The sequence below is a fragment of the Stegostoma tigrinum genome, chromosome 40, assembly GCF_030684315.1.
Source record: "Stegostoma tigrinum isolate sSteTig4 chromosome 40, sSteTig4.hap1, whole genome shotgun sequence".
In the NCBI taxonomy this organism is placed as follows: Eukaryota; Metazoa; Chordata; class Chondrichthyes; order Orectolobiformes; family Stegostomatidae; genus Stegostoma; species Stegostoma tigrinum.
This window is the reverse complement of record NC_081393.1, coordinates 8068549-8092696: the sequence shown is the minus strand read 5'-3', so window position 1 is coordinate 8092696 and position 24148 is coordinate 8068549. Positions and strand designations below refer to the sequence as shown.

The 24148-nt window shown below is 41.6% G+C and overlaps 2 protein-coding genes across 3 annotated transcripts in view; both read right to left on the bottom strand.

Annotated features, from left to right (window-relative positions):
- Positions 1-20885, bottom strand: part of sema4c (sema domain, immunoglobulin domain (Ig), transmembrane domain (TM) and short cytoplasmic domain, (semaphorin) 4C) — a 185794-nt gene extending 164909 nt beyond the window's left edge. The window contains exon 1 of the mRNA XM_059641223.1: positions 19758-20885. The gene's annotated coding sequence lies outside the window, so the exon portion shown is untranslated. The remainder of the gene's footprint in view (positions 1-19757) is intronic.
- actr1b (actin related protein 1B) overlaps positions 11866-24148 on the bottom strand; it is a 36225-nt gene continuing 23942 nt past the window's right edge. Inside the window, exon 12 of one of the 2 annotated variants that reach the window (XM_048522719.2) lies at positions 11866-14489. The gene's annotated coding sequence lies outside the window, so the exon portion shown is untranslated. Of the gene's footprint in view, positions 14490-14528; positions 14670-24148 lie in introns of those variants that run through there. The other variant, XM_048522720.2, reaches the window with a different exon arrangement.

Below are 24148 nucleotides of genomic sequence, written 5' to 3'. Positions count from 1 at the left end.
GGTGGAAACAGGTTCAATTGCATGTCAAGAGAGGCTTGAATAAATACTTGACAGAAAAATAAATGATGGGCCAGCCACAATGGCGTCTATACCCTTCCACAATTCTAATTCAGCATGCAATTACTTGTTAAATTATATTTTGGATGTAAATACTGAACCGGGGTGGCACAGCGGCTAGCACTGCTGCTTCACAGTGCCAGAGAATGCAGATTGGATTTTACCCTCCGGCAACTGTTCATATGGAATTTGTAAATTCTCACTGTGTCTGGGTGGTTTCCTCTGGGTACTCCAGTTTCCTCCACAGTCCAAAGATGTGCAGTCTCGATGGATTAGTCCTGGGGAATGCAGAGTTGCAGGAACAGGGTAGGGGGGTGGATCTATGTGTTTGGAGGGTCGGTGTGGACTCAGTGGGCTGAATGATCTGCTTTCACACTGCAGGGATTCTATGATGCTATGAACTGGGATCCCATTTTTTCCGATGCTAACTCTGAGTGACAACATCCTGACCAGTTCTACGTTGTCGTTTACTGGTATACAAAGACAAGTCATTTTGCCTAATCTCATTTTACAATTGAAAGTAATTAACCTGATTCACTTTTTCCAAGCTGGCAAGATCCCTTTTCTGTGGCTTGAATCTCATAGACAAGTCTGAGTGTTCCATATATAGATTACAGAATACTTCAGGGAGATAGGGAGAGAATTACAGGCTGTAATCTAATCAAAGAATTTGACCAATGCTGGAAAGTACGAAAGTAATGTGACTGGATTTCTTTTTCTAAAATAACCATGGGCATTTACGTGATGTCTTTGGTGTAGAAATCACTCTAAGACACTGAACAGAAAGGGCAAAAAATAAGTAACAGATGGTGAAACATCATGACAGTGTGTTAGGAAAGATAGCTATTACCTATATATCAGTGATGTGATTTTACATACCTTCAGTGAATTTGCATTTGGAATTTGGGATGCAAAGGATTTTTATGATGCTATAAATTGTGAAGCGGCTGTTTTCTTTGAGTTGTGCAACCTGCAACAATGAGACAGAGCTCCCCTTGAACAGCCTTTTTAACAATGACAGCACACTTGCTTGAGAAAGGTGAGATTTATAATACTACCAAATGGAAATGATATTAGCTTGATGACATGGCTGGAGAAGAATGACAGAAGGTATTGATGAAGGGAATGATGAAGAATGATTGAGTAGATTGGGCTAATGTTCCTTGGAGTTTGCAAAATTAAGAGATGGTCTCGTTGAAACAAAAGTGATTCTTTGTGATGCCGAAGTATGTTTCACCTGGCTGGGAGTGTAGTTTGCAAAACATGAGTTCAAAACAAGGGACCAACAATTCAGCATATAGAGAATGAGAGACTGGTCAGCTTGTCATTGGTAGTGGGGAAAATGCTGAAGTCCAAAGATTTACACTTGGGAAACAGTGAGAGAATTGACAGAGCCAGGGTGAATTTATGAAAGGGAAATCAGCTTTGACAAATTTTATAGAACGTTTTTGACTATGTAACTTGTAGACTTTTTGAGGGAGACCCAGTATTTATTTGGGCTTTCAAAAGGCTTTTTGCTAAGGTACCGCAAAAGAGACTTGTGTGTAAAATTAAAATATATGGGATTAGAAGTAGTGTGCTGACATGTATAGAAAACTGGTTGGCAGACAGACAACAAAAGGCAAAAACAGGCCTTTTTCCAAGTGGCAGCCAATGACTAGTAGTGTACCGCAAGGACTGGACCAGTCATTTACAATATACATTTAATGAATCCATGCGAGGAAACCAAATGCAATATCTCCAAAGCTGGGGGGAGAACTGAGCTATCAGGAGCATGTGGAGATGCTTCAATGTAATTTGGACAAATTCAGTGAGAATCATGACGCATGAAATATTACTTGGATCAATGCAGGGCTATCCTCTTTGGTAGCAGAAACAAGAAGGAAAACGATTATCTAAATGGCAATAGATGGGTAAAAGGGGAGGTAGAATGAGACCTATGTACTTGCACACCGATTGTTCAAAATAAACATGCAGGTGCAGCAGACAGTGAAGAAGGCAAATAGTGTGTTGACCTTCATGCTGAGAAACAATGTGTACAGGAGCAGGGATGTCTTGTTACAATTGTAAAGGGCATTGGTAGACCACAACTGGAGTATTGTGTGTGCAAATGTGGTCTCCTTATCTGAGGATGGATGTTCCGGCTATGGAGACAGAACAACAAGAGGTTCACTTGACTGATTCCTGGGATTGCAGGGCCTATGTATGAAGAGAAACTGGAACTGGATTGATTAGGATGACATTCACTGGAGAAGAATCAGGAGGTGATCTCATTGAAAACTAAAAAAAAACTCAAAGAGGGCTAGACAGACTGAACGCAGGAAGGATTTTCCTAATGACTGAGGAGTCCAAATCAGGGGTCATAGGTTAAGGATCCAGCACAGATGACTTAGGACTGAGATGAGGAGAGACATCTTCAACCTGGGAGTGATGAGCCTGTGGATTTCTCTACGACAGAAAGCAGTTGACCTAGAACATTGAATGTTTTCAAGGTGACAGATATAGTTTTTAGGCCAAAAGGAATCAAAGAGTATTGGGAGAAAGTAGGAACAAGCTCTCCAAGTTGGATGATCAAACACTATCGTAATCAATGGTGCAGCAGGCTCGAAAGGCTGAATTGCCTCCTCCTGCTCCTATTTTTGATCTTTCTGGGATTCAGCTCCTGCGATGGAACAGGAAGTCTCTTGATGAGTGCCAGTCAACTTCGAGTAGGGCCAAGCTCAAGGAGATACAGCCTTCAAGAGCCTCTTTCCCACACACAACACTGAGGCTCAAACAGGAAGAATGGACAATCAAGCAAGATATCAGTGGTCAGATGATCCACACAGAACTGGTCAAGCTTGTCAGCAGTTTCCAAACTGGAAGGAGGAAAAGAGCAGAATTTAATTTTGGGGTGCCAGATTACAAATTTGCTTCCAGTTAAGTATCAAAACTGACTCATTGCAGCTCTTCCATCATTCTTAAGGTTGTAGGCTCAAGCCCAAATCCAAAGGCTTGCACGTAAAAACTAGGTTATAAACACAAGTGCAGCGCTAAAGCAAAGTTGCATTGTCACAGACAGTGACTTTCAGATGCTGGCAAATGGGACTGGAGTAATTTAGGAGATCTGGTCGAAATGGACAAGTTGGGCCAAGGGTCTGTTTTCGTGCTGTCCAACTCAATTAATCTGTGTACTGCCACACCAATGTCACATTTGTCCACTCAGGACAGAATAAAACGATTGCAAGGCATTATGAAAAGGTTATTGGCAGTTCACTTCTGTCCCCACCAATACTTAATGGTCAAACCAAATGGTTTAAAAAAAACTGAACTGCTCACAAGCTCATTGCCACTTGCAGGAGCCCATTGAGCACAAATTGTCTGCTGTGTGTTTCCTCCAAAAGTAACTGAATTCACTTCAAAAATAACTTAATTGGGAGTAAAATATTTTGGGGTGAAGTGATGTCACGAAAGAAGCTCCATAAACACAGACGCAAGTTAGTTTGTTACCTCTTCCAGTGTTCTCTGATGCTTCCATAGCTTTATTTACTACAGCCAGGATGCTAATGTGAAGATTGCAGTGGTCCTTGAAAGTCTGCCTGACTGGCAGATACCAAACAGCAAGGGATAGATCTGAGGAATAGAAGTGTGACTGAGCCAGCACAGTCAGCAGTGCATGAGCTGATATTCAGCTCCAGTTGACTGTGAAAGATTCCTTTATGTTTCTGTACAGGAACAGCATTAACCGCACATTAAAAAAAATCCAATTTAGAACAAAGCTTTCCTTTTATATTCAGAACACTGGCAATGAAACCACCACACGATCAGCCATAACGCTCTTGGTGGTTTCAGTCAAAAGTTTCCAGCAAGGTATTTTTGGGCTTCTGAATTTCAAAGAGACTAAGTTTACTTTAACAGCAAAACAAACTCAAACTTTTAACTGTTCTTTTGATAGTTTATTTACATGTGCACACTGGCAAAGGCACACAGAGCTGAAGGCATTAGACCCAATTATCTGATCGTACTAGATTTGTTGGCTTCAACTGGCTGTCAGTGAGGGAATTGGAAACAGCTTCACTGACTCTGGATTTGGCATGGAATTAATTAAACAGAGGCTCCTGATCCAGTGAACGTGAGAAGTGAGCTACTCTGATAGCTGAGAATACCTGCTAACATTCAATGTGTAGAAGCGCAGATCAAGACTGACCACATGGGCAACATACTTGAAGAAAGCCACTGTGTTGCATCTCAACTATGATGGAAGTGCAGAAAGGGTGAAAGGCTCAGTGTGGGACATTCATTCACAAACTGGACTCCATTGGGACTTTCCACAGGGCCACAAAATAACATAAAGCCCAACAGGAGGCAGTAGTACATGCAACCGCTATGAGTACTAGTGTCGGTCAGCTGTTACACCAAGGAGCGGAAAATCACAATTTGCATTCTGCAGCAAGAATCAGGCACATCCACCTTGTTAATACTTGTGATACTTGTTCTCTTAAAAACATCATTTCAATGCTTATTTACCACCAATACCACCATATTTTAAGTATAATATGACATTATATCAATCTAGCATTTGACCAAGAGTAACATCAAGGAGCTACTGGCAATGGGAATCAATGGGGAACACTTCACTGATCAGTCATACTCAGCACAAAGGAAGTTGGTTGACCTTATTAGGGAGAAATCATCTCAGTCCCAGGGCATCAGGTCAGAAGTGACAAAGTTTGCTGATGATGGCGCCATTCATGAGTTTTTGAAAATTGAAGCAGCCCACATCTGTATGCTTCAGTACTTACACACCATCTAAGTTTGGGCTGATGTGCACTAAATAAGAGCCAGACACAGACTGTGTCTATCACGATGTCTTCCCTTGTCATTCAATGGCATAACCAGTACCGAATCCACTAATACTAACACCCCGCAGTAGGGGAGGGGCAAAGGTGCAGGATTATCATTGTCCAATGTGACGATCACAGATCAGAACCCTAAATCAGCTGTGGGCTTACTTAACTTTTAATTGAAACACAGCCAAAAGATTACATTGGATCTAACTCCAGTGGCTGTCTGGATAGGAATTCTGCAATGGCATACCTGAAGATATCAAGGAAGCTTCGAAGAGAGAAACGCATCACAAATGGGACCAGAACGTCCTGTCAGTATCTCTGCCTGTGAACATTATAGGAGAAAAGACAGGAGTCTGCATGAAATACATGATTGCATTCTCTTCTTTCACCAATGCACAGGAACAGGAGTTCAAAGTGAGTTTCAACCCCGTCTGCGTTAGACAGTGGGCTGAGTGGCTCCCATGTGCTGGTGGATTGAGGTCTTCATGGGTACTAGCCTTTAATCAAACACTGGTGAAAGTCAAAAGGTGAAGAACAATCTATTTGCCATTGAATGTATCCCTTGGTCCGAGTGTTAGAAACTAGTTAGGAAACCAGTGCAAAACTAAAAAAGGACAGATGGATTTCGGTAAAACTGCAAAGCTAAGAATTTTGTATCAAGTACTCAACTATTAATGTTCCACTTTCAAACTGAAAACGAGTGCCCAATTACCAACATTTCACTATCTACTCACGACAAACATTCCAAAAAAAATTATCTGTATGCTTGATAACTTTTTTTTGTAATCACTTCTTGTTTCTAATCTCAGTACATCTGTTGTTATTGCTTATAATTTCGATTTACTGTTCTTCTCGTGTTTACTAACTAATAAAGTGACTCTCGTTAACTAAAGAAAACCTGGTTAAATTGGTACCTTTTAAAACTACACTTAAATTAGTTTGGTCCAGGAGAAAATTAAACATTAAAGAAGGGAGCCTCCGAAAATTAGCCTTGTTGCAAACAAGTGAGAGGAGAGATGAAGAAAGGAGTGGAACTAGTCCATCTCTCCTACCTTGGGAGCTTCACACTTTGGTGGTATTCTGCCTACAAATTCAACAAATTGGGCAACCTCGCCCAAGGACTGGTTGTAACACCAGAAACCAAACTAAACCACATAAATAACAAAGTGTGGAGCTGGATGAACACAGCAGGTCAAGCAGCATCTCAGGAGCACAAAAGCTGACGTTTCGGGCCTAGACCCTTCATTAGAGAGGGGGATGGGGAGAGGGAACTGGAATAAATAGGGAGAGAGGGGGGGGTTTATTCCAGTTCCCTCTCCCCATCCCCCTCTCTGATGAAGGGTCTAGGCCCGAAGCGTCAGCTTTTGTGCTCCCAAGATGCTGCTTAGCCTGTGTTCATCCAGCTCCACACTTTGTCATCTTGGATTCTCCAGCATGTGCAGTTCCCATTATCACTAAACCACATAAATACTTTGGCTACGAGAGTAAATCAGATACCGCGGCAAGCAACTCAACTCCGGACTCCTCAAAGCCTGTAATGTGAACCTAGAAATTTGAGCAGAAGTATAAGTAGATGATTCGCCCCCTCAAATTTACTTCACCTGTCAATAAGATCATGGCTGATCTGTTTGAGTTTTAAAGTTTCCACATTCACAACTACTCTGCATAACCTTTCATTCCCCTGCTTAACAAGATTCTAATTCTGCCTTAAAAATATTCAATGACATAATACCACATCCACTGCCTTCTAAGGGAGAGTTCTAAAGTCACACAACCGTTTCAAAAAGTAAAAAAAAACTCCTTGTTTCTATTCTGAAAGGCCAATCATTAATTTTTGAACAGTGTCTTCAAGTTCTGGGCTGACTCACAAGAGGAAACATCCTTTCCACACCCACCTTGTCTAGCCCATTCAAGGTCTTACACATTTCAATCAAGTCACAATTCACTCTTCTAAACTGCAGTGAAAGCAACCACATCCTGTCCAACCTATCCTCATATGGCAACTTGTTCATTCCCCAAGCTAGCAATCCAGTAAAGCTCCTACTTTTTTCTGCTGGCAATTAATTTACATCCTTCCTTGAATCAAGAGACAAAATCTGCACACACAGTATTCATGATGTGAGCTGACCAATGTCCTGTATAACTGAAGCATAACATCCGATCTCTTACATTCGATTCGTGCAACAAAGGGTACCAGCCGTTGAATTATCTTATTTGTTTGCTGTACCTGCATGCAAACCTATTGTGACTGAGTGGGTCAGTAAGCTTTGTACGTTCAGGAAAGAGAGATCATATCCAGAGTGAGACATAGCCTGCGTCAGTATATAGTTTGGGGAAATTTGGAGGCAGCGTGGGAGCTCAGTGCAGAGGGGAATAGGTGCTTTTTGCCTTGCATTTTTGGCTCATTGCTTCCAAGTTTTTTTTAAACAAGATAAATCAAAGCCCAGGATCAGAGTCCCAAGACAAAAGAGTGACATCATAGGTAAACTGCAAGTTCATTAAGTGGTGATAGCTACTAAATTGGACTATCTATCTTAGGTTTCTTTCAGATTGAAGGTAAGTAGGAGAAATATTTACAGGTTACATACTAAAAGACCAGCTAGAAATTTCTAAAAAGCAAATTAATAAATAAATAAGTAAAATAAAAATGCACGGCCAGGCAACATATTCTAACTGTATGACGTGGGAGCTTTTGGACCTCACTGTGGTTCATTGTGACCACATTTGTAGCAAGTGTTGATAGCTGGAAGAACTCCATCTAAGATTTAATGAGCTGGAGTCAGAGCTTCAAACACTGTGCCATATCAGGGAGGGGAAAGACTGGACATTGTGTTTGAGGCAGTCACACCCCTTAGATGAACTACCTTGAAGTTGGTCAGTGGTCAGGGACAGGAGGGCATGACTACCAGCAAGGCAGGTACAGGGGTCCAGGAAGAAGTGCTGAAGGGGCCTTGGCCTTTGAGCTATCCGACAGTGAGGAGGAAGGCAGTCAACACATTGCACTTAAAGGCATGCTGTATATGAAAAGTAAATGAGTGTGTAGCGCAGATTGAAATTGGCAAGTACGCTGCTATGGGTATCATAGAGATGTGGCAGTGACGGGATCAAGGCTGGGAACTAAATATCCAAGGACATGCGTCCTATCTAGAGGTTAGGCAAATGGGCAAGACGGAGTGGGGTTGCCTTGTTGTAAAGAAATGAAACTAAATCAATAGTAAGAAGTGTCCGAAGGCAAGAACTTGTGTGGGTAGAGTTGAGGAACCGCAAAGGAAACAGGACCCTGATGGTGTTGTGTAGGCCTCCGAGCAGGAGTCAGGATGCGGGGAAGAAAATAATTCAGAGATAGAAAAGGTATGTACAAAAGGCACTGTTAATATAATCATGGGATACTTAAATACACAGGTGGACTGGGAAAACTAGGGTTAGTAGCAGATAGGAAGAAAAGGAATTTGTGGGATGTCTATGGAACGTTTTCTTGGAGCAGTGTGTGGTAGTGACAAAGAGTGAACAAGCAATTTTGGATTTGGAGATGGTTAATGAGGCAGATTAGATTAAAGATTTGAAGGTGAAGACTCATAGGGAGCAATGAGAATAATGTGAAAGAATTCATCCTCCAGCATGAGAGAGAAAAGCTGGAATCAGATGTAACAGGATTACAAATGAGTTGATTGGAAGAGGAGCCGAACAGTGGAGCAGCAATGGTAGGAATTTGCAAGGGTAATGTGGGAGGCCCAGCAGAAATTCTTACCAAGAAAGAAGAAACATTCTAAGGGGAGAATGAGACAGGCTGACAAGTGAAACGAGGGACAGCATAAAAGCAAATGAAAAAGCAATGTAGTGAAGATTAGTGGGAAGAATGGTTTAAAAGGATTAGTGGTTCGAAAATCAGCAGAGGTTAAAACTTAAAAAAAACAATGTGAGGAGAAGGTGAAATATGAGGATAACCTAACTGATAATATAAAAGAAGATTGCAAGGGATTTTTTAAAACATTTTTAAAAAAGTGAGAGGGGCAAGAGTGGACATTAGAATATGGGAAAATGAGACTGGAGAAATTGTAAGCAGGAACACAAAAACACCAGAGGAAGCAGATCAGTACTTTTGCATCAGTTCATGGTAGAAGACACCAGGAGCATATTTGAACTTCAGAAGAGTCAGGTTGAAGAGGTGTGTGTTGTGGCTATCACTGAGGAGAAGGTGGCTAAATCACCCAGAGTCTACACACTACAGATGTACTACACATTAGGAGTCAGCTGAGGGAATTGCAGATGCATTGATGATCTTTCCAGAAGCGCTGGAGTCAAGGAGGGCCCCAGAGGACTGGAAAATGGCTAATGTACAACCCCTACTTAAAGGTGGGGGGGGGGGTGGCGGGGGAGGAAAAAGGCAGGAAACAAAAGGCTGGTTGACCTGTCCTCGATTGTTGGCAAGATTTTAGGAGTTCATTACTCAGGAATGAGGCTATGGTGAATTTAGAAGTACGTGGTAAAATAGGGCTGAGTCAGCAGTGTTTTGTCAAGGGGAGGCCATGCCTGATAAATGTTTCAGGATTCTTTGAAAAGGTAACAAACAAGTTAGACAACTGACAGCCAGTGGACGACATCACATTTGGATTTCCAGAAGATCTTTGACAAGGTGCCACACTAAAGGTGACAAAATAAGATCCCATGGTATTCATAGCAAACAACTGGCATGGATACAGGAAACGATTAGCAGAAAGCAGAGAGTGGGGATAAAGGGGTCTTTTCAGGACAGTAGTGGTGACTAGAGGAGTCCCACAGGGGGCAGTGTTGGGACCATAAGAGAATGGGGGTGAGAACATAATCAACTGCAATTAAATAACAGAGCAAATTAGATGGGCCCAATGGCCTAATTCTGTTCCTATACCTTATGGTCTTATGGATTCACATACAAGAACACACAAATCCTTCTGTATGTCTGAATGCAGACTTTGTTTTCCATTGAAGTAATAGTTTGCTCTCTTATTCTTGCAGCCAAACTGAACATTTTCACATTTTCCCACATGTCAGATTTTTACCCAGTCAACTTAACTACATCCATCAGCAACTTCCTTATGTCTTCGTCAAAACGTACGTCCTTCGACACTGTCTTTGAATTTCGCTGTGCCGCTTTTGCACCCCTTATTGAATTCACCGATAAACTGTCCCAGCACAGACACCTATTGACACCACTCATCTTGTCCTAGTAACGACCCACGTGTGTGTACTCTTTGTTTTCTGCCAGTCAGCCAATCTTCTATCAAGGTTAATACGTAAGCCCGTATACCACGAGCTCTTATTTTCTGTTATAACCTTCGATGTGACACTTCATCAGGTGTCAAAATATAGCAAACCTGCAAGTTCCACTTGATCTACAAAACGTGCTACTCCTTCAAAGAATGCCAATAAAGTGATGAACCCATACTGCAACTTCCCAATTACCTTGTGCTTTTCTCAGTGTGCAATAGTCTCTCTAATGATTCATTATAACGCCATCCCCAGGACAGATATCAAACTGACCTGCAGTTTTCTGTTTTCTGCCTCCCTCTCTTCTTGAATACAGTAATTATGCTTCCTACTTTCTCAAATGATGGAACTTTTCCAAAATCTAGGGGATTTTGGGAAATTAGCACCAATGCATCAAATACCATCTACAAGACAAAGCTCAGAGATGTATTGGAGAATTCTCACTTGCCAGGATGACCATAGTGCCAACAATGCTCAAGAAATACAACATCCAGGGCAGGAATTGATGAGCATTCTGTTCACCATCTTGAACATTCAACCCCACCACCACTGATGGAACACATGTAGTAGACTATAGTATCTACAAAGTGTATTGCAGCAACTCAAGGCAGCTCCTGGGTTTACATCTTCAAAATCTCCAATATCCAGAAGGACTTGGGCAGCAGGCATACTGGAACTCCATCAAATGCAAGTTCCCCTCGAAGCCACACACTGTCCTGAGATGAATGCGTGTTGCTGTTCCTTTACTGTTGTTCAATCAATCTACCTGAACTTCCTCATAGCAGTGCTTATGTACTAGAATGAGTGGCATGCAGTGAATCAAATGGCTCACTACCACTTTCTGAAGGGCTATTAAGTACGAATGAGAAACGCTTGCTTTGCATGCAACACTAAAATTCCATGAAAGAATTTTAATAACCATAAATTAGATGATGGCTTCATTATTATCAATCAAAAGGGGTCTATCAACAAACTGAGTGTGACAAACTGTCACTCTGTTCATAACCCCATATTATACCTGCCCTGGGAGTGACTCATTGGGACAGTGTACAGGGAGGTTTTCTCTGTATCTCAATTTCAGCACCTAATGTGATGCTGTACGGGTCCTGGCAGTGTTTGATGGAGGCAGTGTAGAGATTTGTTTATTGAAGTAATTCCACACAAGCTGGTCTTCTGTCACCAAGTCACTCTTTATTTCTATGGGGAGAATCCCTGACACTGATCGAGCTCCCTCAGAGCTAGCTCTCCAAGTGAATAGAACCTCTGACACTCCTATTTATAGCTGTCAGCCAGGAAAGGTTCCATTGGGCGAGAAACTGGAAAGCATAATTGCTCTATCAAAAAGAGGCAGAAAACAGAAAACTGCAGGTCAGTTCAATTGGACCAGATTAACTGCCCCAGTCAGGAAACTCAGATTCTGTGAGGTCCACCTCACTGACCGTGTTACAATCATGACATTTATGTTTTGTTTAAAGAAAAATACAGAGCGAGCTTTACTTTATCTTGCCTCGTGGTTGATGCAAAACGTGCGGAGGACCTTTTACTCTATCCAACCCCATGCTGAATCATCCTGCAAGATTCAAAGGGGACAGAGTCGAGGCAGATTCACTTTCAGTTCAAACAGTAACCTGTGATAACCCGACAAGGCCCATGGGGAATTCCTAATTAATCTCCTCTCAGAAATCATTAAGAGTTTGATTGATTGATTAAATCATTTATTTATTGTCATATGTACTAAAATATAGTGAAAAGCTTTGTTTATTAGCATTATGGGCAGATCACAGTAAGCAAGGATATACAGATCAGACATACTTAGACAGAGGCATACAGATTACATTGCAGAGGGTGTGCGCCAGGCTAGATCAATGTTAGCAAGATCAGCATTATTTGAGGCTGAAGCTGTTTCTGAGCTCGCTGGTGCGTATGTTCAGGCTTTGCTATCTTCTGCCTGACATGTTGTAGGTGAGCATGAGCAGGGTGGGCGGTGTCTTTGATGATGTTGGCAGCTTTTCTGCGGCAACAAGATCTGTAAATGGAGTCCGTGGATAAGAAGTTGGCTTCTGTGATGTTCTGGGCTGCGCACACCACCTTCTGTAGTTGCTTGTGGTCCTGGGCAGAGCAGTCGCTGTACCAGGCCAGTATGTTTTCAACGGTGCATCCGTAACAAGTTGGTGAGGGTCCTCATGAACATGCCAAAATTCCTCAGCTGCTTCAGGAAGAGGAGGAATCTATATGGTAAGCTCAGGATGGGTTGTACGTTATTGTCATTGCAAGACACTTGATGCTCTCCACCGTCTCAACCTCAGTTCCATTGATGAAAATGGGAGCGTTTTCTCCTCCTTTGTTTCTGAAGTCAATGATCAGTTGTTTAGTTCTGCGAATGTTGAGCAAGAGGATGTTTTCATTGCACCATGTCCCCAACCCCTCTATCTTCCTTCTGTATTTTGAATTGTTGTCGCTAGATGCCTGCCCCACAATGGTGGTGTCAGTGAACTTGTAAATTATGCTTGTTTGGATTTTGGCAACAATCAGGGAGTGGACGCGCCCTTGATGGATCCAATGTTGATTGTTATTGTGGAGGAGGTACAGTTTCTTATCATCACAGATAGCAGTCTGTGAGTCAGAAAGCCGAGGATCCCCAGTTGCAGAGGGCAGAGCCGAGACCAAGGTCCAAAATGGGCTGCCCAGTCAAACTCATCACGTGAGACCTTTATGAAAAAGGACATTCTGGCATTGGTCTGTAGAAGTGTCTATCTTGGGCTGAGAGAAGCCGATGAACGACACGAGCAGTAGCTCCATTTTGGAGTGTGACAATAAACAATGTTCTCTTCCAGTCAGGTTTCCTGATCTATCACAAGAGGAAGATTTACTCTGTATCTGACCCATGCAGTCTCTGTGCTGGGAGTGTTTGACAGGGACAGTGTAGAAGGAGCTTTACTTTCAGTTAAAAAGAGAGGAGAGCACTTTACTCTGCATCCAACCCAATGCTGTACCTGTCCTGGGAATGTTTCTTCGGGCGTTGTAGAGGTAGCTTTATGGATTTAACCAATGATGTACTTGCCCTGTGAGTGTATGAAAGGCAGCTCAGCAATGTGCCTGCGCATCTAATATATCTATCTTCGCCTGGGTGCATTTGAAGTGGAAAACACAGAGGTAACTTGACTCAACTTGTATCCTGTATGGCACATGGTTTATGTTTTGTTCTTAAGAAATGGTAGTGTTAACTTGAAGGAAAATTATGAAAAGAACCATGGTTTAACAACCTAGTTTTGAGAGGACACTACAAGATGACTGCTTGATGTGTTGTGCACAAGGAGTTGCAGTGAAGAGATTTAGGAGAACATTCCAAAGTACAAGCCAAATGATTCTTCTTATCAAAAACAGTGTCTCTTAGTTTCATTAGAACATAATTGTAGAATGAAAGCAAAAACAGCTTAAAAGGGAAACTGAACTTTAACCCAGTTAAATTGCTGGCTTCAGGCTTCACAAAAAAAATGAATTATACCCAGCCAGCATGCTCCCTCCATTGGAGTATTATGTTACTGCTGCACACAAGGACTGCTGACAAATTTTAAAAAAGCATCTTGCTGTGAGATTAGACACAGAGGCTTTACACATTAGACCTCCTGCCCTCAAGTGATATCAGATTTTCCATGTCAGGATGTTCAGATAGTTGATTCAAAATGTACTTTCTGCTTTGTTCCATGTTGCACCTCAATTAAGTTCAAGTCCACAAAACAAAAGAAGAAACTGCATTTCTATAATATTTTTAAAATACGAAAACACTCCATGAAACTTCCCAGGAACAAACCAACCTTGGTAGCCATACGGAGATACTGGAAAGTTGATAATTGAGGACACAAGTGACAGAACTAGAGGAGCACAGAAATCCACAGAAATACAGGAGCACAGCTTACAGAGCGAGAGGTCAGTCCAATGATAGGCAAATGCAACTTTCATCTTGGAATATTTTCATTCACAAAACAGTTAAGCAACATGCAATACAGTCTCTCTCCAGCAAATCTCCCAATCATCTCCAATGTCTCCATTCTCCCATCCATGTTTTGGTGTTTCGTATGACCAATACTTCACTGAAATTTCCTCTCTTCCAAGTCTGCCATCTTGTACAATTTTAGAACTTCCCAAACTGTCTCATACTTTAACTCATTCTTTCCTCGAGTCTTGGAGTTCTGGTGCATCATTGTTTATTTGTAAGTGTATCTTGACTTTGTGGACTCAATCTTTTGCTTATCATGACCTTGGCTCTTCACAAATGAGTATTCCATTTTGCACGAAAGAATAACAAGATGAGGTTCCTTCCCTGGCTTAGTCGGAAGACAGGTGTCCTACACCAGAGACCTGAATAAAAGACAACTGTTTGTATGGAAACCAATCTCTTGTAGGACACCTCTTGCCTGGAGCAAGGTTTCTCAATGAGTTGTTGGACCCCATGTCCCTAGAATCTTATCTGAGAGCACATTCAAAGAGTTGGGAAATAAAAATATCCAGCTGTGGATGCAGCACTGAAATTTCATCAATCTAGACAGAGAACATTTTAACAAATAAATTCCACATGTCGACACAATCTTACAGCTCATCTAAAACATTCCTGCAATGTCACGTACTCATCCACACTCAACAAATTTCATAACAAGAACAGTCCCAAGGAACTTCACAGTTATCTTCAAACAAATGAATGCTGAACCATATAAAGAGAAAGAAGGAAAAAAAAAACTTGAATTTTTGTAGTGCCTTTCATGGCTACTAGATGTCTCAAAGCATGTTTCAGTCAGAAGTATTCTTTTGAAGCATTGTTAAAACTTAGGAAACATGGCAATCCTCTTGCACATGTCAAGGTCCCACAGATGGTGATGTGGGAATAGTGAAATAATCAGATTTTTAAAATGTTGACTGAGGAATAACACTGGCCTCAGGGATTAGCTCACCTATTCTGTTTTGTAACAATGTCACACATTATTTTATGTCTGCCTGACAGGGCACGTGAGGCGTTCAGTCTTTTTTTGGTTTGACCTCAAAGTTATTATTTTTGACTGTGAGGCACTTTCTGAAGAGGATCAGCCTTAGCTATTGTACTGCAAGAACTCGAATGGAAATTGAACCCACAATCTTGGTGATAAGAGAAGGGATGACAGTCAAAGAAATTGAATTATGATAGGCCAGTTACCATGCAGAGGACAGCGAAGGGGTAGAAAGAAATGAGGTACTTTGATAGACCACACAGACAGCATGCCTTCAGCTGAGCATTGACAAGTTCACAGAAGGGTGGAGGACGATGAGTGGGGGATTGGGATCAGTGAACAGGTCTAAGAAAGGCTTGGACTATGAAGAGATTCAAACAAGAAGATGACAACGTTAAACTGGACATGTCAGGAGCCAGTAGGTAACTAATGGATGGGTCGACTTGGTGTGGCAAGGGCAACAAGACTTTGGATAAGTTAGTGTAGACCAAGTGTAGAATACTCCGCACTAGAATATTAATTCTGAAGAGGCTGGTGGCATGAAATGCAAGTGGTGAAGGTGTGAAATATTATCATAGAGCAAGACGATAAAGTTTGTGATGGGGAGCAGGTGGGGTCAAAAAAGATACACTTGTTTTGACCTGCACATGCTCAGCTGAGATTACTGGCAGACATATTCTGCTTGTGTTGTCCCCATTAGAGAATCACTGAATGGTAAAACACAGAAGGAAGCTATCTAGCCTATCAAATCTCTGCCACTTCTTTTGAAGAGTGATGCAGTCACTTCTTCATCCATACCTACGAAATCTTCTCTGCTTCAAGCATCTATCTATTCCCTTCTGAAAGCAAATGATTAGGTTTCCAGCACTCTCTCAGGTTGTGCATGCCAAACAGTAACCAATCACTGCAGACAGAAATCTCTTCCTGTCGCTTCCAACACTTCAGCTAATGGAAACTGTTTATTTTCATGATTTTCATGTTACTTTTATTTACACTATCCAACTGTTTCACTTTTTCAGGTCATTCTATCTCTTCTTTGAGCCTTCTTATGCTATTAGGATAAAAGCCCAACATCTCCAGTCCACCCATCTATTCATCATCCCTGGTACCAGGCAAATCAAATTTGTCTAAAATCTACTGTCCTCACTGATCTGCAATCGAGTCACACAGTTGCAGAGCACAGAAACAGACCCTTCAGTCCAATGTGCCACATTGACCTTAATCCTCAACTGAACTACTCTCACCTGCCTGCACTTGATCCATATCCCTTCAAACATTTCTTATTCATGTCCTTATCTAAATGTCTTTTCCATGTTGTAACTGTTTTTGTATCCACTACATCTTCTGTAAGTTCATTGCACAAATGAACTAATCTTTCTACTTTCACCTTAAAAATATGCCCCTTAGTCCTGAACTTTCCCACCCCAGGGATAAGGCACCTGTCATTCACTTTATCTGTACCATGCCCACTTGATTTTATAAACCTCTATAAAAGGTCACTCCTCAACCTCTTCTGCCTCAGTGAAAGAACTCACACCCTATTCAGCTTCTCCTTATAACTCAAACCCTTCACTCCTGTAACATCCTGGAAAATCTCTTCTGAATGGTCTTCAGCTTAATAATAACCTTATTTTCACAGGGCAACCAGAACTGGACACAGTACTCCAGAAGAGGCCTCATCACCGTTCTGTACGACCTTAACATCATGTCCCAAATCCTATGTTCAACAGTCTGAGCAATGAAGACAAGTATGCTAAAGCGTGCTTCTGAACCACCTTGTATGTGACCCAAACTTCAAAGAATTATGTACTAGAACCCTCTATTCTGCAAAGTACCCAAGGCCCTACTTTTAATTGTACAAGTCCTGCCCTTTTTCATTTTACCAAAATGCAAGGACTCTCTTTTATGCAAATTAAACTCCATCTATCACTCTTCAGTCCATTGACCCAATTGGTCAATTGTTGCTTCCCTAGCTCTCAACTCAGCACAATCAAAGAGCAATAAGACAGTCCTTCCAAAACTATCATAACTCTGAGATGGTAATCCTATTCAAAAATGAAGTACAAAATAAACTTGCTTTCACAATATACCAGAGCTGGCCATTATCTGCTTCTCTGACCTGAGTTGCAGGGCAAGTGATTCTTCTTTTTACATCTTAATCTGATTTCTGAAGGGATTATCAGTCAGACTTGAGTGGTTCTTTCATGTGGTTCTTGCTCTCATTCCAGCTCTCTCACTTGGCATGTCTGCTGTATCAGAGTTGAGGCAGTGATTAATTAGCATTTCTGTTTGGGCTTTTTCTTTTATTTGGACGAGTGACCATGTTACAGTCCAAACTTTAACACAATGTGCTGGGAGCTGGTCTCTGCAGTTAAGCTGAGATCCTCTGTATGATGCAATGACAGCATTTCTCCATATTTTCTTGTGTCCTCAATTTCTCTAGTTATTCAAACATCAGGGTTTGAACTATACAGTGCAGCCAATGATGGAACTTGTGTTCAAATAACATGATGACAGCTTCAGGATTCCACAATTACATTCAAATCATTTAAATATATCTGGTATAAAAAACAAATTCCAGTAATAGCGAATATGAAATATTGGATGTCATAAAAATGCTCATGGGGTTCACTAATATCCTTTTTGGGAAGGAAATCTAACATTCTGACGTTATTGTGTTCCAGTCCCACGTGTATGTGGCTGACTCTTAACTGCTCCCTGAACAGAGTCATGGGAATGACAACAGCACAGATTTTTGATTCTATGAGGGGACGTGGGTGGTTCTGGCAAAGGTTCACAAGTTCCCATCCCACAGCTCGAGCTAAATAGTTTACATTTAAGATGTTAGTGAATAATCCATTACATCACAGGCAGTCCCTGATTTATGAACTTATGACTCACGAGCACTCATACTTAAGAACGAGATCGAATTTTAAGGATCCAACATAGGAATGTTTGGTTATACTCACAAATTGGCTATTTTATATTGTACTGCGTCATATTACAATTCGCATTACCAATCAACTTAGGAGCACCGTCAGGAATGGAATCTGTTTACATCTCAGGGACTGCCTGTACTGTGGACCTGGAGTCACACATGGACATGACCAGGTAAATATGTCAGATTTCTTTCCCTGAAGAACATTCATCAATCAGATGGATTTTTAAGACAATGGATTATACTTGCATTGTCACTATTCCTGGCTTCACTAGCTGTCAATTTCAAATTCTGTTATCCTGTTATTCTCTGTTAGCCTGGGCCTCTGGCTTTCTAGCCCAGATTACAATTATGCTACCATTTCTGAACAATGTGTACAATCTCATCCTCAGAGGAGTTGGATTTTCAAGAATTATTCATTACAGGGTCTGTCAGTAACTATCTGCTTTTTTAGCTATACCGTCCATAAGACGGCACCGTGTACAATTCAGTCATGTAGGCTTCACCAGCTTTCAGAATTGTTCAAAGTCTGAACACATTCGAAGATGGATTACACCAAACAGTTCACTCAAGAGAACCGGAGCATCCATTAAAATGAAGGCGATTAAGGGATGATTTTGAAGGAGACTTTTAAAAAAAGTGTCGCGGGCTTTGTACAAGACGATGGAAGCAAACTGCTCCCAGCACCTGAGAACAAAGGGATCTGGAGACAAAGACTAAACCGAAGAGATGAAACAGAGAGAATGGGAGAACCTTTCCCACACGAATGGTGGTGAGGTTGTGGAATGCATTGTAGGCCTAATGACTGAAGAAAGGAAGTTTCTCCAATCAAGCAAATGGAAACAAAGAAACTTACAAACAAAGTGGAATTCGAATATCTGCTGCTGCATTAAATGATCTGTTTCTGTTTTGTCATCTTGGAGTAACAAATTAGTTGCAATACGAATTAGCACTTGCATTTCCCATCCTCTTCTGCAGAAGCAGAACCACTGAGTGTAAAGGTTCCAACAGTTGAATTGCACACCCTGTGTCTATAGCAACTTCGCAATTTGTTAGATCCAAAACAATTCACATGTAGTTGACGATATTATCATCTCTTTGTTACATATGTAACAAAGGAAATGGCAGCAATGGTGTACACAAGACCTCATTCACAACATAAATGACCCTTTGGAGGAGGTGGCCAAGAAGACAGCAGGTGAAACAAAGCAAGTCACCAGGTTTGAGATCTTCTATTGTTGTTTCCGATGTAATTAATGTTGATGTTTCCCTTGAAATTCCTTATTTCCTTTGTATCAGTGATGACTTCACCCTTTCCATTTTTTGGGTTTTTTTAAATCACAGTGTTTTCACAGTGCGTGTTTAGTACTTCTTTGCCTTCCTTATCTATGTCTAAGCACTAGCAGTTGACTCTGGAAAATCATTTCACAATTACAATCTCAAAGATAACACTGAAATACAGAGGATGCTTCATCAGTCAAAAATTGCTGTAATTGTTTAGGTAAATGTTTTTCAAAAGATTCCAAAAACTTTTCATTGTTGCTGCTTTAATCCACTGCACTTTAGAGACACACGTAAAGGTGCATAGTTATGTCGTGAGCCCCTCCAGCAACTTGTGAAACCTACAAACCATCCACCACTACCTCCCAGTTTATAAAAATATGTACAAACCCCTCCTTAAAAGAGATGAAGGTTATTACCAGTTCTTACCTGCCCGGTTTGTAACCGGATACAATTTAATCCAGTGACGTAAACGTCTAGATATATTAAGTAGCTGCGTCATCCTTGTTTTCATATCTTCCCATGACCTTTCGTTGCCCTAACTGCAATCTGCATTAACCCAACAATTGTGCGAGACAACTGCAAACAGAGCTGTTGTGCCTTTCTCCTCGCCTGGGCCCCAAATTCTGGGGATTTCATCTGTGAAACGCCCCTTTAAGACCCTCCTATGCAACTTAGCTTTTTGTTTACCCTGGCTAACATTTCCTACTTTGGCTTGCCATCAATATTTAGCTGACTACGTCTTTGTGAACATTTTTATAACATCTTTCCACATTAACAGATGTTTGTTCAATGGGAGTTTTCTTCCCGTCGTTACGATGCGAGCGCGTAACAACACTTTTTTTTGGATTTCAAACAAAAACACGTCTTCCAACTCTAAACAGATCGCCATATATAACAATTTCGAAGGTAAAGGGGGTCACATTTCCTCTCAATGCGCACTGGTCTTCAAACCTCAAGATCACCGTGACACAACGTTCATTAACCAGATAGTTGTCCAAAAGCTCCCCCAAGAGGCTATGCTGCGCAAATATCGCTTCAACTTCAAGCTGGGAAGCTTTCTTCAGTCGCTCATAGGAATGTGGTCATTTCTGGCGAGACCGGCAATCTATTGCCCCTCCCTAAATGCCCGGCGGGCAGTTAAAAAAGCGTCAACCACATTGCTCCAGGTCAGGAACCGCGTATTGGCGGACCAGGTCAGGTCTTCCTTGGCCAAAGGACAACAGTCAACCAGATAGGCATTCACAATAATATTGATTACATGAGATAATGAGAACTGTAGATGCTGGAGAATCCAAGATAACAAAATGTGGAGCTGGATGAACACAGCAGGCCAAACAGTATCTCAGGAGCACAAAAGCTGACGTTTCGGCCCTAGACCCTTCATCAGAGATGGGGATGGGGTGAGGGTTCTGGAATAAATAGGGAGAGAGGGGGAGGCGGACCGAAGATGGAGAAAAGAAGATAGGTGGACAGTATAGATGGGGAGGTAGGGAGGAGATAGGTCAGTCCAGGGAAGACGGACAGGTCAAGGAGGCAGGATGAGAGTAGGAAATAGAGGTGCGGCTTGGGGTAGGAGGAGGGGATAGGTGAGAGGAAGAACAGGTTAGGGAGGCGGGGACACGCTGGGCTCATTTTGGGATGCAGTGGGGGGGGAGGGGACGAGCTGGGCTGGTTTTGGGATGCAGTTGGGGGGAGGGGACGAGCTGGGCTGGTTTTGGGATGCAGTGGGGGGAGGGCAGATATTGAAGCTTGTGAAGTCTACATTGATACCATTGGGCTGCAGGCTTCCCAAGTGGAATATGAGTTGCTGTTCCTGCAACCTGTGGGTGGCATCATTGTGGCACTGCAGGAGGCCCATGATGGACATGTCGTCTAAGGAATGGGAGGGGGAGTTAAAATGGTTCGCGACTGGGAGGTGGCACGACTGAGGAGATGATCTAACTTTAAAATTTTAAATTTTAATCTAAATCTAAACTCTAAACTTGATCTAAATTTTCATTAGATTCAAATTCCACCATCCGCTTCAGTGAGATTCAAATTCACGTACCCACAATTTTTGCCTTGGGGTTGTTTCATTATTCCTGAGACTGTACGACTGCCAGCTCATTTATGCACTCGAAAATTGAATAGTTTGCTATTGAATTGGTCACCGGAAAATACCAAAGAAAATGCAATAAAGCCATTAGAAAACTGTTTAATGGGGATAATTATCCCAATTATCAAAGACCCTGCAGTAGTTGCTTTTGTTCAGTGTGGATCATTTCTCATCCTCACTACATCTTTCTCCTTGCAGTCAGGGAATATGACAAATAGTTGTGAGAATGAACAGTGGTAATTTTCTCAATAGTAAATACATGTGCATATATTTAATACCTACATTTTCAATTCTGCTCCTTTCAACTCTGAGATTTGGTTTCATGGTACCAATTGTTGCTTCATCTCAACTGCATTGCCATCACTCCCTTGCACTTGCTGAACAATATTAGCTTCCACCCTGTCAATGTCTGAATTTAAAAATTCTTATCCTTATTTTCAAATCCTTCCATAGCCTTGCTCCTTCCCAATTTCACCTCCTCCGCCAGGAGAACCCTCAGAAAACTCTAAATCTGGCCTTTTTAGTGTCTCTGATATCAAACGTACACCAGGAACAAGTGTCATGGGCACCTTGTCATCTCCTAAATGCTCACAAAATCCTTCTCAAAACCTAGCTCTTTGACTAACCTTTTGGTACTCTGTCCAAATATCCCCTACAGTGGTTCAATATCTTTGTTTGCAAACACTTCCCTGAAGCAATGCACACATTTTGCTGCAATGAAGGACACTATGTGATCAAGTTCTTAGGATGTGGTATGAGATGACTGTTAACCAAGAAAAGCATCACAATCCACATACACCCATTTTTTACCAAATGAGATCACTACACAGGGGCTAGGAGTGGCAATCCCACCTTCCCAACGTAGGGTGGCAGAACCTAAATGATGCCACTTCACTTCCGGACCCTGTCTGGTTTGATTTAGTTGAAGACATTTCAGATATTAAACATGGGACCTTCTGGTCTACCAGGAAATTTTGAGATCGAAACAAAAATGAAACTGATCCTGAACAGTCCCAAATTCAAAAGGAGAGATAACAGCAAAATTTGTTTCTGTCAAGTGGAAGCTTATTCTACCAAACTTATCATGTCGTCTTGACTGCATGCACGGCTTTTATTCAGTGCTGATAAAAGATTTTCTATTTGTAGCTCCTTTGCTTCAGTCTTCTTCCAATCTGTCTCTTCCCTTCATTGAGGTCTATCGAACAGCAGTTTGAGTATGGCCTTTCATTCAACATTCCCTGGCCACCAAGATAGAAGCTTCCTACTGAGGTCCTGCTTTCAGACCTTGCTCTCCCATAAGTTTACAAAGGTGCATCTCGTGATCATGAGCATGTCCTGTTTATGGTTGAGAACCTGTTCAAATTTCAAAACACACTAGAGTGCCAACAGGAAAATGCTGTATGCCTTGTTACCAAGAGTAACCAACAGTATCAGTACGTATTCTGGAATTTTAATGTGGGTAACCTGGGTTATGAACAGAACTAGTCATTTGCTGACAAAAAGAAAATACAATTTGTGTCTTTATGCAACTGATACTGTCTGCATCTGCTTGTTACCATGACTCTCACTTTCTCTCTCATGATCTGTAGCCATTTTTATAGCTCAATTTCCATGACTCCTTTCTGTTCATCTGTCCTTCCATCTCCAGCATACTCTCTGAAAGAGTGAGTCACCCTCCCCCTCTTCTCAGGTTTGTCTGATTGATCAGTCTGTACAGCTATCTTTTTGATCTTAGCTGTTGCCCATTTTCTACTGACAGTACAAATCGGAGAAACTATCATTGTTCTGGATTGTTGAAAATAGGGATTTGGGCACAGCAATAAAAACAAACAGAGAGGGTCTTGCCACATGCCTATACTTACGCAGCATTCGGCAGTGGAAGAACTGCTGAAAGGAAGAAACAAAAAAATTTCACTAAATAGAAGGACACTGGCTATTCAGGTGAAGTAGTAAATCTGGTAGCCAGGGAACGATACTCCAGACTACGAGAATTGCAAAGAGTGGTACAGAATAAATAAACAGCTCTGTAACAAAAAAAAACTGTCATATTGTACTAATTATCAGCACCTTGAATTTCAAAAGTTTCCAGAGGACTGGAATTAAATATATTATTCTTCCACTTCAACCCAGCTGAATTCAAGCCCAGGCTGATGTTATGATGGGTGTAATGGAGTAAGCCCTAAAGGAAAAGACTTGATAAAGCATGTATTAATTCAAGCATGGAGGTGTCACAAACTCAGCCAGCATTTACTATCATTCCGAACTGCCCTCAAGCAGGTGGCAGTGATTCACCACATACATCTTTCACAGATAACAAGGTGTAGAGCTGGATGAACACAGCAGGCCAAGCAGCATCATAGGAGCAGCAAAGCTGACATTTCGGGCCTCGACCCTTCTTCAGAAAAAAAACATCTTTCACGTGTACTTTTGAAGTACCATCACTACTGTAAGGCAGGAAACACAGCAACCAATTATGCGTAGCTGACTCCTATAGAAAACAGCAACAAGACTCAAAAAAAGAGTCTTTTAGATGGTGAAAGTTGAATAAATATCAGTGAGCAAATTGGGGGTAATTCTCCTGCTGTTGTTTTGAAATATTCCCAAAATACATCAATTTAGGAAGGTCGGTCAGACCTCAGACTCCCAATAATACGGAATTCCTCAGTATTTCAAGGTCATTTTTTGCTCTCAAGTACCAGAACAAACCATTAAAGGTGGAGAG